Below are 18,154 nucleotides of genomic sequence, written 5' to 3'. Positions count from 1 at the left end.
GTGATAAGATATCTAAGAGGCTATCATGAAGCATGACCAGTGTTGCTCATTAAAGTAATACAATATGGCCCCAATTTTCACCTTCTTTCTGTCAATCCCTCATTTTTCCCATTGGCTTCCCTCCTGTCACCCTGTAACTCAGAAAACCTCTCTCTGTTATATGGTCACAATTTCATCTACAGCATGTTAATTGTGCTTTTAGCATTAAAACTTCTTGTACTGAATTGGCCAGTCAGGAACCATTCTGGAGATTTGCATCTAATCCCTTAACTGGGCTTCCTGGAATTCATGAACATTCAACATTTTTTCCCCTCACTTCATTCCAAGCTGACACTGCCTCCATCAATGAAGTGGTGAGAAATATTGTAAATTTTATCCTTTGTGTGTGGCGAAACCTAAAAAGTCACCCCGAGTAGACTTTGCAATGGACCCATTTAGGCTGGATGTTGCAACTGAAGCTTTTTATCTGTGGGGAGGGGCCCCACTGGGAATGGAGTGGATAGCAAATCTTTCCAGCATGCAGGTACACAGATGTACTGTGACCCCCTTGGTGCCAACTGGCAGATGGTGTAAACTACATAGTGGTTTAAAGGGATCCCCTGGATCTGATGTCTACATAAGAGCATGCCGAAGAGTGGCAGCCAGTAACACACTGGTTATCCAAATCATTGCAAGATCTATGTACAGATAATATTTAAGGAGTTATGAATCCATACTGAAAACTACATTCTTAAAATATGGGAGTTAAAACAGGTTGCCAGAAAGTGATAAACAGGAAGAGGGTACTAGACACACATTTCTGGCTGGTTATTTTATATTTCAAGACACACAAAACACCTATTTGCATTCCTGAGCCTGATGCTAATAAATAAATTGTGAATTCATGAGAAAAGATCTGCAGTTAAAAAAACAAAACAAAACAAAAATAGCCAGCAAGGGACCATCTTATTTACGAGTAAAGAATGGATTTGGAGGGTATATCTGGTGGTCCTGGAGTACCCCCAGGATCGTTCTCTGAGAAGATTAAGCATGCTCTTTAGCTTGCTAATTCTTGATTCTCTATACTTTGTTAAATAAACTTCACTAAAATATAGTTAAGTACTGCATGTTAAGCAGAGCACTGATCTGAAAAAGCCCCCACAGGTGCGTACTGTTCCTTTGGAAGCAGTGAATCTGAATTCTGTGTCTCCTGGACCAAGAGCTGATCATTCCAGGGACATGCTCAAAGGGCTCAATGGTTTGAGTGTATGCATCACTAACCTGTAGAGAGAACAGAGCCTGCATAGGCCTGGAGGGCAGTGCATATGTTGCCAATAGCCAGTAGAGTGGTGAGTTGACCCATCAGGTATAGACAAGGCTTCCTCATGCTAACGACAGGTAGTAGCAAGGTGCCTCGCAACCATAGGTACCCCAAGGAAGCATGATGTACATCAAGTGTCATACCAGGGCTTATTTCTGTATCTGCATACATACCAGCTACAGAACCTGAGAAGTCAAAAAGTTAACAAGCCAACCTGAGTACATCAGTGTAATGTAGGGTTATTTTCATTTTCCAGTCTTCTTCAACTTTAAATGCCCATTTGTACAAATTCACTTAGTGAGCTAAGCCTCTGTGTTTTTCCAAAACATTTCCTGGGCAGATTTAAATGTGTAAAAATGTATCATCTACTGACTCTGCATTTTATCCGCCAAGGAACTCTAAGATCAGCACCACTATGATCACTCAAGCTATGTAACATAGGTTCACTGGCCATGTGGATGATCACTTAGGTCTGATTCAAGAAAGTATCCCTATTCAGGAAAGCACTTACACACATGTCTAAGTTGTGTCATTGAAGTCAAACACATGCTGAAGTGCTTTCCTGAATCTGGGCCATCAGGGCTGGTCAAGGTGACATTAAAGTCAAGGGTAAGTTTCCTATTGATTTTAATGGAAGGTGCATAAAGCCTTTAAGGCACACATACTATGCCTAAACTGCAAAGCAGCACCCCTAGCTGGCCTGCATTAACTGACTTGGGGGCTATAAATTACAATGTAAACATTTGGATTTGGGTGGGCGCCCAGGCTCTGGTATCTTACCCCCTCACAGGGTCCCAAAGCCCAGGTTTCAGCCCAAACCAGAACATCTACATGGCAATTTTATAGCCCAGAAGCCAGAGTCAGCTGCCACGGCCCAGCTGAGGGAGTTCTATTTCAGTCAAGACATACCCATAGACACTACGGTGACATAAGTCTTTCAAAAATACCATAGATGGCTGTTCCATAGCATGCAATATTGGTAGGCGGATTTTTTTATTATTATTATTATTAAGGAGAATACTGAATTTTCATGATAAACAAGACAACAGGAGCTAAGGGCATGTAATACTTTGCAAGACAGATCTCATAGTTGTTTGTGCCATCAACAAGAAAGGCTTCACAAGCCCATCAGGGAAGTCCATGCTTAATTGCACAGATCACACACCCTGAACCTATGCTTAAGCATACATACCATGTCCCGAGTCCTAAACCCTGTGCTACAATGCAACAGAGAACAGCTTTGACGAGTTTATCCTGCAGGTTTTGAGGAAGCCAGAAGCAGGACACAAATAATTGTTCTTTGTGATTCCCAACCTGGCCTTTGATTTTCACACGAATGCAGAATGACCGAAAGCATTTGACATAAAAAGGTAGCAGAGAATGAACCATCCCAGATACCCTTAAGCCTCCAGCTCAAGAAGGTGAGAGCCTCCTGAGGATATACAGCATTGACTTGGAACAACATGCAACAGGAATAGAGAGGAGTCCACAGTCAGATACTGTGTTTGGAGGGGGTGATATTTTCATTTTTATTTTAAAGTATGAATATGCTGAGAAGGAAATATTGAAATATAATCTAGACAGAAATATTTATATAGCAATTATAAATATTACAGAAACAGCATTCCATTGTGCTGTCTTCAGCCTCCCCTTCAAACCAAAAGCACTTGAAGTTTGAATAGATTGAGTGATCACAACTCTGTAAGCACAGATAGCCGTACTATTTATAATAATTTTTTTTTAATCCTTGAAAAAACTATTAAGCTAATTTTAGGAAACAAATTGTGGCCGCTACATGAAGGCTCCATGGAATTTTATACAACGGATTAACATCACCTTCAGGATGCCTTTATTAGTGTTATTATTTTAATTTAAATAATGACTTAAGATACTATCACCAGTGATTTCCTGATACCTTATGCTGCAGCTGACAAGACCAATAACTCCTAATTATAAATGGCAAGGAATAAATGGATTGTTCCACCATAACCTGTAAACTGTATTTACCACCCATTGTTTGTCCATTTGGCAAGAATGAGATACGGTGCATTTATAAGTAGGAGTTAAACACTGCAGTTGGTGCTAAGTGTGCGATAATATCTCCTGTAGCAGGAGGGAAATGAAGCTGTGTTCCATTTATCTACTGCCGCCACCACTAAAACACTTTGTCTATTGTCTGGTATGATGTACTGTATAGAGAGAGACTATCCAGATGAAAAAGAGCTGCTTTACTAAGCAAACGTTTATGTTGTATAAACATTTCCATATAAAGAAAATTTTATATTATATAATTTTGAACGTCTTATTCTAAATGAAGATTATCCTTAACCACTAAGAATGTCACTATAATGACACAGCTCAGTTCAGCACAAAACAATATGACCACAGTACAGAAACCGGATAACGCAAATAACTTGTTTGCTAAACAGCCATTAAAAAAAACAATCAGAAAATTCAAGCTTATATATTTGGGATTATTTGTAGGCTATTAATGACAGTTTTGACACTTAACATAAAAGGAACCTGCTCCTGAAAATGCTTATTTGGGGATATAGTCTTTATTCATGTGAGTAAAGAGGCCTCGGGGTCACTAAAAGCATCAGGCCAGTAGTGCCTTATGAGCCCTGAGCTGATGGATTGTTTTAGAAAAGAATAAAATAAAATGCAAATGAAGATTTGCCTTTCCCAACAGTGATGTGGTATCTACTTAGATAAATGTGAAGATATTCTTAAAATCACTACAGCTTTCCCTCCTTTGTCCCCCCCACCCCAATTATGGCTTAGATTTTAAAAATATAAAACAGTGATACTTGGAAGACTGTCGGTGATATTTTTATGCTTTTCTTTGTGTTCAGTAGGGGCTGGGGACCATTTCTTCTTTAATATCAGAATCCAGATTAGATCAAGGCTCGTAGAGGTAACAATGGAAGCGACAGATTCCCTTCCTACTCCTTTCATGGTTAAGTAAAGTTTGTTCCTTTTTTTATTTTCTAAGTATGGTTCGGCGCCTCAAGCATACTTGTTAGGATGGAAAAAGCGTGCAAATCCCAGACCTAGGACCCTGCCAAAAGTCTCTTTAGACAGTCAAGGCAGCCAGAAGTATGCTGAGAGCTTGCCAGAGCCATATTGGGTGACTAAAATTAAATAAACAGTTAATAAAAAGATTGAGTCAACTAGAATGAATACAAACTTATTGACTAACCGCTTTATCTGCCTTATAAAAGCCTATCTGAGATAGGAATTGAGGCCCTGCAATGATTAGAGCACCACAAGTTATACTAAACATAGGAGATGTATACAGAAAAGTATTTGCTATTATCTCTCTCAATGAGAGGAGGCTTTCATTTGAATAGATCATTGACTCATCTCTGACAGTCAGCTTCCTCCTTTAAAACATAAACTTGTTCTGCCCCCTGTTGTCAGCAAATTACAAATTATACCCTGCAGCAACAGGCAAACGGCAGGATCAGAGTAACTGAAATATCAATATATATATTTATAACAAAGAGGTCGCACAGAGGTGTTTCAGGAGGTTTATTTACATGTTAAAGAATGTTCCTGCAGGGAGAGAGACATGCCGAAACAGTTTGTTTTCCCTACTCAGTATCTATGATTCCATGAAAATAGAAAGGATATGACACCATATTTATATATTCAGATACAACAGCTTTTAAAAGTTCTCAATGATGTAAGTATTAAAATCCCATTAGCCTCCTACCTAGAGAGTCAGAGTTTCAATGCCAATTTTGTCCAGTTGCAAGTGACATGAGCATAACAATCTCAGCCTGGTTTGTGGTAGGTTTTTGTCCATCACACAAAATCATCCAATACATTTGGCACAGCTAGCCTCTGATGAAGAGATGAGAACAGATCAGGACTGAGAAGCTGATAGCATACCTCTTGGAGGAAATATTTCCCTTCCTTTGGAGGATACAGATGAAATCCTGGCCTTATTGAAGTCAATGGGAGTTTTGCCATTGGCTTTAATGGAGTAAGAATTTCATCTGTAGACTCTTAAAGCTGCAAAAACAGAATTATTCCCCTCATCATACAGTGGAAAGGTGAGAAGAGCCCACACAGGGAGCCACACCACATCCATAAGTAAAGTTCTGTAGCAGTTCCTTTGCATCACAGGTGTGGGAGGAAGTAGCAGTGAAGCCAACAAAGGCCTCACATTGAAGGTGGTGGGAGGCACGGCATAGCAGTCACCTAGCCTGGGCCTTAGTGGTGGTCACAGAGTGAGAAGCAGGGATTTTTTGGGAAGTAGAGAAGTCTTCAGAAGGAAACCCCACTTCTGTATATCTCCAATGGTTGCCATGTGGGGAGCATCATTCTTATACCATAGGAGGTTCTGGGTGGGGAGATGGAAGCTAGCACAGCAGTATGGCATTTCTCTGTCTCTGCACAAGACCCAGCACATGAAGACTATTTCTCTTGCTCACCTCAGCTGCTTCCACTTGCTGCCAGTGTCCAAGGCAATAAAAAATAATCCACTTCCCCAAGCCACCTTCCTCTATTCTGTAGACTGGTTCCAGAGCTGCAGGTGAATTGGCTTGCCAGATCTGACATGCCTTTCTGGAGAACCTATTTAAAATCATGCTTAGCTCCTTAACTGATGTGGTGTTTAGATGTTGCTTGTAATTATTAGAACTGGGAGCACTGGCTGTTGAGAGTCTGAAAGGACAGGAAACAGAGGGGAGGAGTTGAGGAGGCAGAGTGTGACCAAAAAAAAAAAAAATTAAAATAGCCACCTCACCACCCCAACAAAAAAATTGTTTTAAAAAATGTTTTGCTCCCCCTTTCTCTCCCCATTTCTCCTTTTTAGTTCATCTTTTTTGTTTCAAAAGAGAGGGGAAGGAGGATAAAATAGGGGGGAAATTGTTTTAATTTAACACAAACAGTTTGTGGAAACTTCTGAAAAAAATTCAAAGCTATTAACATTTTTCAACCAGGTGTAATTAGGAGACTTTTGGGGCTCTGGTGGAGATGAGTATTTTTAGTGTGTTCTAATTCACTTGAATTTTAGTAGAAAAAAATAAATCAACCTAAGCCCCAAGCTATCTTCAATGTGGAAAGTTGATATTCCTTAAAGGGAGCCAAACATCAGAGTTCTCATGGAAACTCGGTTGCAATATAATTATAGAGTAGTAGCCACTGTTCTATAATAGTAACATGCCTATTGTTATTTTACATTGATACCGAACAATTATGTAACTGGAGGGCCTCACTGTTGTCCCACAAATAACTTCAACAGAAGCTAATTCAGCCTTTTCATTACGGGTTGCATTGTAATCCTAAATTTAAATAATTTATTGTTTCTTTCTGAATCCAAATGGTCTATTTATCAGCTTGAATCCTTCAAATTTGCTAGCAGTCTACCGTTTGAAATAAGCCCTGCCAGAGAATAGTCACAGTTCTGGTTTGTTATACACACGTTTAAATTTAACAGATGTGGCTCCGTAACCGCCCTTACATCTCCATTACAATTTCTAACTGGAGAACAGAACTGTTTAAGGGCATCTACCCCGACATCTGTTTAACTGACAGTTGGCTACGCTGGGCTGTGTTATCATTCTGAAATAATTAGTGGCAATTATTGTGAATCTCTACAATTAAAAAAAGTTCACATTTAAAAAGTGACTATGACAAATTACTACATTTTAGTTTCCAAAATGGTGCAGTGAGGAAAGCAGCCTTACTCTATACAGCAATGAAACTTGACCTGATAACTGCTCTGTCAGTTCCTGTATTTTTGGAGAAGGTTGCAAGGGTAAGATCCATGGAACATCTAGTTTGGTGACATAATGGATTAACACATCTTAGTATTCATTTGGCTTGTGGCCTAACTAAGTTTATGAAGTTCCCCGCTTGCCCTATGTGCACTGGAATCATTTTTTTTTATAAAAAGCAAAACCCACAAATCAAGTTAATTGGCAATATCTATCGAAACAAGGCCCAAGGCTGCATGAGGAATGAGAGTGAATTAGCATTTTAGCTAGGCACAGCAATCAAAAGCAGCTTAAACCAATGGATAATTAGAGAGTCACAGTTTGGAAAGTCATCAAATTCAAATCTGATGGAGATCAAATTTAATAGAAAGGGAACTTGACCTTTGTTAGTGAAAATAATGTACAGTACACAGATGGGCTGATTCCTTGATATACAATGCTGTATTTTAATCGTCCAAAAGGATTCTAAGTTCTTAGGCTAAAATGGCAAATTTCTGGAAATCCCATAGACCAATAAAATAAGTTTATAAATAGATAGAAACAGTCATGCTTAGCAAATTACATAGTGCTTTATTTTAGGTTCAAAGTGCTGTACATTAACAAACATTTCTCTGTATATTTCTTTGCTATTTGTGCCTGGCACAAATAGCAATTTCACAGGTCACCACGTCTACTCACAACAATAGCATTGCAAATACCAAACAGAAATCTAAATGGTTTTTCAGGAAGGAGAGGCTGTTGGTGAACTGGAGAGAAAGGCTAAAGGAGGCAGTTGGAGCTCAGCTTTTCTGAAAATCAGTTCACATATTAAGGTGCCTAAAATATAGACATTGGTCTCTAACTTTAGGCACTCAAGTTTGAAAATTTACCCTAAATGCCTCTCCCAAGTGTGTCAGAACCCAGGAATCCTATCTTCCTGTTGCCTTCTCCAAATACTAAGTGACACTACATCACCAGCATGGTTTATTTTAGCTCCTGTTTCTGTGGAAGAATGGCCAATAGGCACTCATACAAATGTGGGCTCTCCTTACCCATTCTCATACTCCTCTTACCTGTAAGCCAATTTCCATGAGGATGGGAAATTCCATTCCCTCATGGGCCATCATTTAATGCCAGTTTGTTTAGCCATCCACTGATGTACAGGTAGGGTAAAATCCTAGCTCCACTAAAGTCAATGGCAAAACTCCCATGAACTTTAATGGAGTGAGGATTTCACCCATAATAGGCAAAATTCTGCTCTTGGATTTATTCCCAGTATCGATCTCTTCCATATAGCCTGCACTTGACTGTAACACAAAACTCAGTGATGTCATGGACACTAGTATGCAATACCAAACTGCTCTGCAGATGCAGCCAAAAGCTCAAAGCTGTCCTCACACTTCATGATAAAGGCTTCATTTATTCTGCAGTCAAAAGGGCAAACAGTTTCTTCAAGAATGCAAAGCTACTAATGCAAGTCAGAATCCATGGCAGGCACTGAAGGAGCTTCTCCATAATGATACAAGCATCCCCTTTCCTGAAGAAACCAAGAGCTCTACCTTCTCTCCACATTGCTGCATCTCTCTCCTCTCCCCAAAGTCCTGATCAGTCCACATATTAGTTAAATTCTGACCTTATCTTCGGCCTGGTCTACACTGGGGGGGGAGGGGGGGGGAGAATCAATCTAAGATACACAACTTCAGCTACGAGAATAGCGTAGCTGAAGTCGATGTATCTTGGATTGACTTACTTCTTGTCCTTGGGGTGCAGGATTGATGGCCACCACTCCCCTGTCGACTCCGCTTCCGCCTCTCGCCCTGGTGGCGTTCTGGAGTTGACGGGGAGCGCGTTCGGAGATTGAAGCATCGTGTCTAGATGAGAGGCGATGCATTGATCCCCGATAGATCGATAACTACCCGCCCAGCAGGTATCGTAGATATATCCTTTGACATGAGTGTCCCATAATTGACTTCCATCCAAGCCACCAGGGCTGCAGATATGCTCAGTTTAGAGCCGTGAAGCCACCACAGAGATAACAATGATATCAAAGTATGATTTTCCTAAGAGCTTAGTAAAAATCTCAGCCTTCTGTAAAGCCTGTTTAAAGAATTAACACAAATACGGCTAATGAACCCAAATCATCCCTTCCAAAGTATTATACAGAAGCTGCAGTAATGGCTAAGCTTTATGGATAATGAAACATGCATGGGGGTATACAAAAAAATTCATCGTCTAGCGTCTGTAGTACTTTAATTCATGAACACTAACGGGGTCTCTGATCTCCTCAATACACACAACCCGCATTTGCAACGGTGGGAGATTTGCACACATATGGAAGGGAGACTATGCATCCAAGGATAATATAGAGTAGTAAGGTAAAAATTATGTAGAATCATTGAAAAACCCGTGTCATTTTTTCCCATTGCTTGGGAAATACACAGCAAAATGGTCACCTGACTTTTGTGGATCTTTGGGGAAAGTACACTGTAGCATCACAAATTAATTCAGAAACAAATACTGTCTAAACTATAGTTATACTTCAAGTGTAAGGCAGGATTCTCTCTAAGCACCCGTCCCCCAACCTCTTGAGAATGCAATGGCTTACCAAATATATTCGCTTGCTCAGTGATGAAAATAAGTGATTCTTATATACAATGTACAATAATAAAACATTTACACTAGCACATCCTTCCCGGGATAAGATTGTTCAGCCAGAACGGAGGGCTTAGTGGTAGTCATCTAGAATAAAATACTTCCTGGATCTACAGGTTTAAATCTCAGCATGGTCAACTTGCTCTTCATCTTTCCAACTCAGATAAACTGAACTCCACAAGCAGTTTATGATGTGTGTGTGGGGGCGGGGGAAGTGGGATCTTTCAAAAGGGACCCTTAGAAAAGGGAGTCTTGCCTGCTCTCTTTGGACGTTAAATGTAAACATTATTATTCATAGGAGTAGGGGGTTGCCTTATTGCCCTGGCCATGGATTCATTTCTTCCCTTGGCTGCCACTCTTTTATCCCAGAGGTGATTGTATAACAGTGTTCTCTGTGTACACTATGGCTCCAGTCCTGAAAATGCTTAAGCATGTGCATAACTATGCTGACATGAGATGTACCATGAAATGCAACAGGATAACTTATTGTAGCAGGGTGGACCCTGCTCCTGCCCGAAGGGGTTTAAAAAGTGGCCTGGCAGGGCTTGAGAAGACAGCCTTCAGGCTAGGCTGATTGGGGAAGTGGCTGCAGCTGGGGCCACGCCCCAAACTGAGCCACAGGCCTTATAAAAGGCCAGGGAAGCCAGGAGCCAGACAGTCTCTCTCTGGCTAGAGAGAGAGACGGGCCTGGCTGCTTAGGAGCTTGAGACTAGATACCTGAGTGCAGCAGGGCTGGGGAAGGCTGAGGAGCCGGGGAGCTCCAGCCTAGAAAGCCCCAGGCTGCGGCCTAGCAGTGGGCCAATAGGTACTGGGGGTTTCAGGGGGCAACCTAGGGGTAGGCCAAGGCAGCAGGTCCAAACCCAACTTTGCCTGTGATGAGTAGGCTGATACTGCAGTCTGCCCCAGAGGGTGGGGCTAGACAATGACTGGCAGTAGCCAATACTGAGGCAAGGTAGGGATAGAGGGTGGGGGTTCCCTGAGGGAGAAAGGGATACCCAGAGAGAAAGGGGTTGCTGCTAGGGGGCAGTGCCCCATGTAAAAGGGCACCGGGTCCAGGGAGGGAGACGGGGGCCTACGAACAGGTGGATCACCAGCCTGCAGAGGGTGCTCCAGGGCTGGACTGAGCTAAATTCAGAGAGCTACCAGCAGGAGGCGCCGCAGGGGTGAGTTGACCCGTTTACACTTATACTTAAGTTTTTGCAGGATGTTGTATATATTTACATACACGGACCTTCCATTAGGGGAAGAGATTCATGCATTAGCTGTGGCCTGTGTCAAGCTGTATGCTCAGAATGTTTTTTCTTTGCTAGAATCTGTAAGACAAGAAATAATGACAGTTGCCTTCTGATGACAAGACTACAGATAACAAGGAAAGATAAAAGAAAAATATGACCACATCAGGGAAATTCTCAATGCTCTCTTCCTCTGTTCATCCTTTCCCCTCCACCAAACTGATGGGTTTTTTAAAAATGGGGGCCTGATCCAGTATTTGGATGTATTCAGTTCTCTTGTGTGTACTGATTTTTTGCTGCTGTAATCTGAAGTTGACTGAGCACATACCTTGTTTATGTCTATTGTGTTAGCAGAAAACATCTGTACAAAATGAAAAATACATACATAAAAAAATGCTTTTCTAACCCCCACCAAATTTCCTTCAGGAGAGGAAACTGATAACGTATGAATATAATTCAGTAGTGTTTGATGTTGTGTCCCATTAATTCTCCTCCCAGTAAACCAACACCAGAGGGCTGATATCCCTCAGTTCATTTGCCAGTAAAACAGGATATAGAAAAGATGGGTGGAAATTCTGGTCATAACTTTAGCCTACTATTTGCATCAGAAAAAAGTAAGTTTTTTTCATCCATACTTTTTTTTTAAAATATGCTGTAATTTTTTCAGTGCCGATTCATATAAAAAATTTAAGCCTCCAATAGTTCTTTCCCTTGCTTTCTTGTACAGTTGACTCTTCCCAGATAAAATGAAAAGTTAGCCAGCTGTGGCTGAGACCCTTAATATACTTTAGTATTCCCTTATAAACTGGTTTTAAGGAGCCTCTTCAGAGCATCACGGGAGAGAGGGAGGTGTTATGAAGGAGGGGGATTTAGAGGATATCCCAGATTACATGCAATCCTTACCTTTACTTGCAAAGCATTTAAATTGCCACCAAGTCTGCATTATGAATTGCCTCCCTGGCAGTAAAACATGCACAAAAGTCCCTGCTTGGATTATCTCTTTCAGACATATGGATACAGGATGTAAATGAGAACACACAAAGACCAGAGAGTGAGACAGCACGTTTTGCTGCTGTTATTACTGAATCCCATTAGGTGGCAATATGCCTTCATACATAGTTGCTAGGGAGAGGGAGTTTAGACGAAAAAGCAGGTTTTTTGATTATTTAAATGTTTGTCATAACATATACTAGCCCTATGATTGGTTGAATACATATGGATTATATATCACACACGTCCCAAATACTTGTGGCACCTTAGAGACTAACAAATTTATTTCAGCATGAGCTTTCGTGAGCTACAGCCCCTGATGGCGTGGCTGATGTGATTAGGTCCTATGATGGTGACATCACCTACACATCTACCAAGGTGATGTATGCCATCATGTGCCAGCAATGCCCCTCTGCAATGTACATTGGCCAAACCAGACAGTCTCTATGATAGCTCATCTCAATTGATTAGACTCTTCCTGTTGGTATGCATACTTCCACCTTTTCATGTTCTCTGTATGTATAAATATCTCCTGTCTGTGTGTTCCATTCTATGCATCCGAAGAAGTGAGCTGTAGCTCACGAAAGCTCATGCTGAAATAAATTCGTTAGTCTCTAAGGTGCCACAAGTACTCCTGTTCTTTTTGCGGATACAGACTAACACGGCTGCTACTCTGAAACATCCCAAATACTAATATTCTTGAGACTTGCATAAACATGTTGTTACAGCTACCCCAGAACAAAAAGAAATGTAGTTTCAAAGCTAAGGGGTTTGTACATGAGTTTATTCCAAACAGCCATTTTGGTTTCCCTCCTCTTACATGGAACTGGTCATTTAGGTCTCAATCCTCTTAATGCTTAGGCACATGCTTAACTGCCACGAGTAGTTTCACTGATTTCAATGAGACTCATAGTAGTAAAGTTAAGCAGGTGCATAAGTGTTTACAGGATTAGGGCCTTAAAGCATGGAAGAGGATCTAAGCAGCAGGCTCTGGCTTCAATCTAGACTGGCTTCTTGCACAGGGCCTCATGTTTAATTGGGAAACACTGTTCCAGCTGAGCTGTGACTGAATGAAACTGTAGGCTGTTTAGCTAAGAGTCTAAGGCCTTGTCTACACTACAGGACTATTTCGAATCTACTTAAGTCGAATTTGTGGATTCGACCTTAATAAGTCGAATTTGTGTATCCATACTAAATACACAAATTCGAACTTCTGAGTCCACATTCACGGGGCCAGCATCGACTTTGGAAGCGGTGCACTGTGGGAAGCTATCCCACAGTTCCCGCAGTCCCCGCTGCCCATTGGAATGCTGGGTAGAGCTCGCAATGCCTGCTGGGGGAAAAAATGTGTCGAGGGTGGTTTTGGGTTAGTGTCATTGAACCGTCAATCACGCCCTCCCTCTCTTCCTGGAAAGCGCCGGCGGGAAATCTGTTCGCGCCCTTGTCTGGTCGGTTACAGCGCGGACGCCACAGCACTGCGAGCATGGAGCCCGCTGCGATCATCGCTGCACTTATGGCCATTGTCAACTCCTCGCACCTTATCGTCCACCTCTTCCACAGTCAGCTGCTGAGAAACTGGGCGAGGAGGCTCCGGCAGCGCGGTGAGGAGAGTGGCACAGACCTCTCAGAAACCAGGGTACGCCAGGCAGTGGAGATCATGGTGGCAATGGGTCACGTTCATGGTGTGGAACGGCGATTCTGGGCCCGGGAAACAAGCACAGACTGGTGGGACCGCATAGTGCTGCAGGTCTGGGATGACACAGAGTGGCTGCGAAACTTCAGGATGCGTAAGGCACTTTCCTTGAACTGTGTGACTTGCTGTCCCCTGCCCTGAAGCGCCAGGACACAAGGATGCGAGCAGCCCTGAGTGTGCAGAAGCGAATGGCCATAGCCCTCTGGAAACTTGCCACGCCAGACAGCTACCGGTCAGTAGCGAACCACTTTGGCGTGGGCAAATCTACCGTGGGGATTGCTGTCATTCAAGTAGCCCACGCAATCGTTGAGCAACTGCTCTCAAAGGTAGTGACTCTCGGAAATGTCCAGGTCATCATAGATGGCTTCGCCGTGATGGGATTCCCAAACTGCGGTGGGGCTATAGATGGGACTCACATCCCTATCCTGGCACCAGCCCACCAGGCCAGCGAGTACATTAACCGAAAGGGCTACTTTTCAATGGTGCTGCAAGCACTGGTGGACCATAGGGGACGTTTTACCAACATCTTCGTCGGGTGGGCGGGCAAGGTTCATGACGTGCGTGTGTTCAGGAACTCTGGTCTGTTTAGACGCCTCCAGGCAGGTACTTTCTTCCCGGACCACAAAATAACAGTTGGGGATGTGCAGATGCCTACAGTGATCCTCGGGGACCCGGCCTACCCGCTAATGCCCTGGCTCATGAAGCCCTATACAGGCGCCTTGGACACTGAAAAGGAACTCTTCAACTACCGGCTGAGCAAGTGCAGAATGGTGGTGGAGTGTGCTTTCGGACGTCTCAAGGGGAGATGGCGGAGCTTACTGACTCGCTCGGACATCAGCGAAAAGAATATCCCCGTAGTTAGTGCTGCTTGCTGTGTGCTCCACAATCTCTGTGAGAGCAAGGGCGAGACCTTTTTGGCCGCTTGGGAGGTTGAGGCAAATCGCCTGGCTGCTGTTTACGATCAGCCAGACACCCGTGCCGAGAGAATATCCCAGCGGGAAGCGATGTGCATCAGGGAGGCTTTGAAAGTGAGTTTCCTCGCAGAGCAGGGTAACCTGTGACTGTCCACTTGATTTTAAGAGAGCCTGATCACAAACCAAGTTTCCCCCACTTCCGAAGGACGTTTTAAAGCTAAGGACATGTTTCAGTAATTAATAATAAATCTTTCGTTGACTTTGCATTTCTGTTTCTTGGTTGAAACATGGAAGCATTCTGTGCTGGGTAGGGTGTGCACTGATGTACAGACCGCTTGTCCAAAAGAGGACGGACAGCCTCCTGCTCCTACATAGGTCTGTGGGGTGGGGGACGGTTTACAGTGGTTGTGCATGTAGGGGGAGGGTTGCAGGAATGGGTGGGTTTGCAGGAAGGGGCGAGGGGTGCCGTCTTTGGATAGGGGTTAACATGACGGCTGAGGGTTTGGGCGTTGGAAGGGGTGAGGGGTGTGGGGGAAGGGTGAGTGTCTGTCCCTGGATGAGGGCTCTTTTTGGGGCTCAGGGCACCGGGGAGGATCGTGGCTACGGTCGAAGTGCATGTGAAGGGAAGCCTGCCTTTACATTCGGGGATGGCAGGCACCAGGACCCTGGACAAGCATACACATCAAGGAAAGACCCGGGGCAGCATACACCACACAGACTGTCCCTGGTGCCTAGTGACTGCAGTCTGTGTGTGCCCTGCAGTTGACCCTGCACCCAAGTCTGTACCATGGCACTGTGGGCTATGCACTGCAATTACAATTCCCCCCGCCCCCCCCCCCACACACACAGAAAGTCTTCTGACACGATAAACGTGACGGAAACAGTGAGTAACACCAAACCGCTTTTAATAATGTAGTACACAGTGGGGGGTTTAAACTTGGAGTTGGGACTGGTTGATGCTGTAAGGAAAGAGCTTGTACAAATTTAGAGCACGAGAGGTGTCTTGTACATTAGCGCTCTGCTGCGGTGCAGTGACAGTTCTCACGGCCCCTACCGCCCCTCCTTCTTGTAACTTTGGGTGGGGGGGGGACAGGACTTCTTGGCGTTGGAGGGCGGTTGCAGATGCACTGCAGAGGGGCTCTCTCCTCCTGCCTGCGGTCTTGCAGAACATCTACAAGGTGCCGGAGCGTGTCCGTTTGCTCCCTCATTAGACCAAGCAGCGTTTGAGTCGCCTGCTGGTCTTCCTGACGCCACCTATCCTCCCGTTCCATGTGTGTGCGATGCTGCTGACACAGGGTCTCCCTCCACTGTCTCTGCTCTGCCGCCTCCGCTCTGGAGCAGGCCATCAGTTCCTGGAACATGTCGTCCCTAGTCTTTTTCTTTCGGCGTCTAATCTGAGCCAGCCTCTGCGAGGGGGATGCTGGGGCAGTCCGGGAAGGAGCCGAAGCTGTGTGATGCGAAAAAGTAGGTGATTTCCTTGAACACATACATGTTTGCCAACAGTAAACACAGTCTAGTCAGTTTCAGTTAACAAGACCAAAGAGGGAACCAAGTCTCAGGAGATCTCGGAACTAGTCCGAGATTTCGGAATACGCTTTCATTGGCGGCGCCATTGCACTGGATAGCGCACAAGCGAGGAAAGACAGCTGCATTCCTCTTGCACAAAAAGTCCTGGTAAGCCTTACAGTACATACTGCTTATCAGTTAGTGGTTAGCTGTGCTCTCCTGCTAAAGGCAATGCGCAAAGCAGAAAGGATGAGCCTTTTGCAGCCCCTCCTGCCAGTGCATGGGAAAGATCACTGTATGCTTGTTCTCTGTGGCCTCTCGCACGTGGCTGTTAGGCGAGGGTCATTGTTATGCAAAGTAAAAGTCTACCATTCACAATAGTAACAGTACACTAATTCCCCTAATTAGATGCAGCACTTCCAGAACGACATTACCCTGAGGCGTGTCACTCGGACTCAGAGAGAGCGGATGCTAAGAGAAGCCCTGCACAGACCAGGACCATATGCTGCCATGCTTGTCGAGGCGATGCTTCCCCTTTACATTAGGATGGCCTGGCGCGGAAGAGTGTGCTTCCATGGAGCACCCAATAAGGCACCTCTCCCCAGGAACCTCCTGCTGAGGCTTTTCCAGCTGCTCTCAGAGCTTTTTTGAACTGTCCCCAGAGGATTATTGCTCGATTCCTATATGTGTTGACCTACTTTTTGTATAGTTTGATATTTAAAAATTTTTATATAGTATTTCTATTTTTTTATATACCTGTTTCTTAAAAAATAAATGTTTCCCTGTTTGTAGCACTTACCGCCTGATCCTTCCCCTGATTCCGAGTCCGGGTTAACAGGCGGGGACGGTTGGTAGGGGATCTCTGTGAGGTGATGAAGAGATCCTGGCTGTCAGGGAAAGCGGGAGTGGGTTCGCTGTCGCCTGCGCCGTCCTCAAAAGACCCTTCCTCATCTTCCCCATCGGCGAACATCGAGGAGGAACTGTCCCGGTACACTATTCCGTCCTCGGAGTCCACCGTCACTGGTGGGGCAGTTGTGGCAGACCCACCTAGAATGGCATGCAGTGCCTCGTAGAAGCGGCATGTCTGGGGCTGGGCTCCGGAGCGTCCGTTTGCCGCTCTGACTTTTTGATACCCTTGTCTTAGGTCCTACACTTTCACGCGGCACTGCATCGCATCCCGGCTGTATCCTTTCTCTTTCATGGCTTTCGAGACCTTCTCGAAGGTCTTCGCGTTCCGCTTGCTGGAGCGCAGCTCCGAGAGCACAGACTCCTCGCCCCACACAGCGATCAGATCCATGACTTCCCTGTCAGTCCATGCTGGGGACCTCTTTCTATTCTGGGATTGCCCGGACTCCTCTGCTGGAGAGCTCTGCATCGTTGCAGGTGCTGCGGAGCTCGCCCCGATGTGCAACCAGAACGTCAGATTCAAACCGCCCAGACAGGAAAATGAATTCAAATTTTCGCGGGTCATTTCCTGTGTGGCTGGCCAGAGAATCCAAGCTCGGACTGCTGTTCAGAGCGTCAACAGAGTGGTGCAGTGTGGGATAGCTCCCGGAGCTACTAAGTTCGATTAGCATCCACACCAAGCCTAATTCGAGCTATCCATGTCGAATTTAGCGTTACTCCACCTGCCGGGGTGGAGTACCAAATTCGAACTAAAGAGCCCTCTAGTTCGAATTAAATGGCTTCCTGGTGTGGACGGTTGAGCGGTTAGTTCGAATTAACGCTGATAAATTCGAATTAAAGTCCTAGTGTAGACCAGGCCTAAGAACTAGAGCAGCTTAACATGTTTTGAACCAAGATTTTCTGCAACAAAAAATGGCACTCTTCTAAATTGAAATTTGCACAACAGAACTTGACTGTTTTGAAATTTTTTAGTTTTCAGAAATTTTTGCAACATTTTTCATCAAAATATGTATCAAATCTTTGGTCAAAAACATTAGTAGCAAAAACATTACTGAAAACCAGCATTTTGGTATAGGAAATTTTTTATAATTTTGTTAGCATTTTCAAAAGCAGTTTAAAAGGCAGGAGATGCAGCAAGGAGTAAAATGTATGTCAGAAAAATATTCTCACTAGTTTAGAGCAGCAATCACACAAACAAGTGTGTGTAAGGAAACAAGGAAGTAATCAAAGGATGACTAAGAGCTCTCCCATAC

The 18,154-nt window shown here is 44.0% G+C and overlaps 1 long non-coding RNA gene across 2 annotated transcripts in view; it reads right to left on the bottom strand.

The window, feature by feature from the left end:
- Nucleotides 1-18,154, bottom strand: part of LOC120403636 — a 99,140-nt gene that overhangs the window by 57,190 nt on the left and 23,796 nt on the right. For both annotated transcript variants that reach the window (XR_005597630.1, XR_005597631.1), the window contains exon 3: nucleotides 10,892-10,973. This is a non-coding gene — a long non-coding RNA (uncharacterized LOC120403636). The remainder of the gene's footprint in view (nucleotides 1-10,891; nucleotides 10,974-18,154) is intronic.

Source organism: Mauremys reevesii, linkage group 4, assembly GCF_016161935.1.
Source record: "Mauremys reevesii isolate NIE-2019 linkage group 4, ASM1616193v1, whole genome shotgun sequence".
NCBI lineage: Eukaryota > Metazoa > Chordata > Testudines > Geoemydidae > Mauremys > Mauremys reevesii.
Note: the sequence above shows the minus strand (reverse complement) of the source record. Positions and strands in the feature narration are given on the sequence as shown.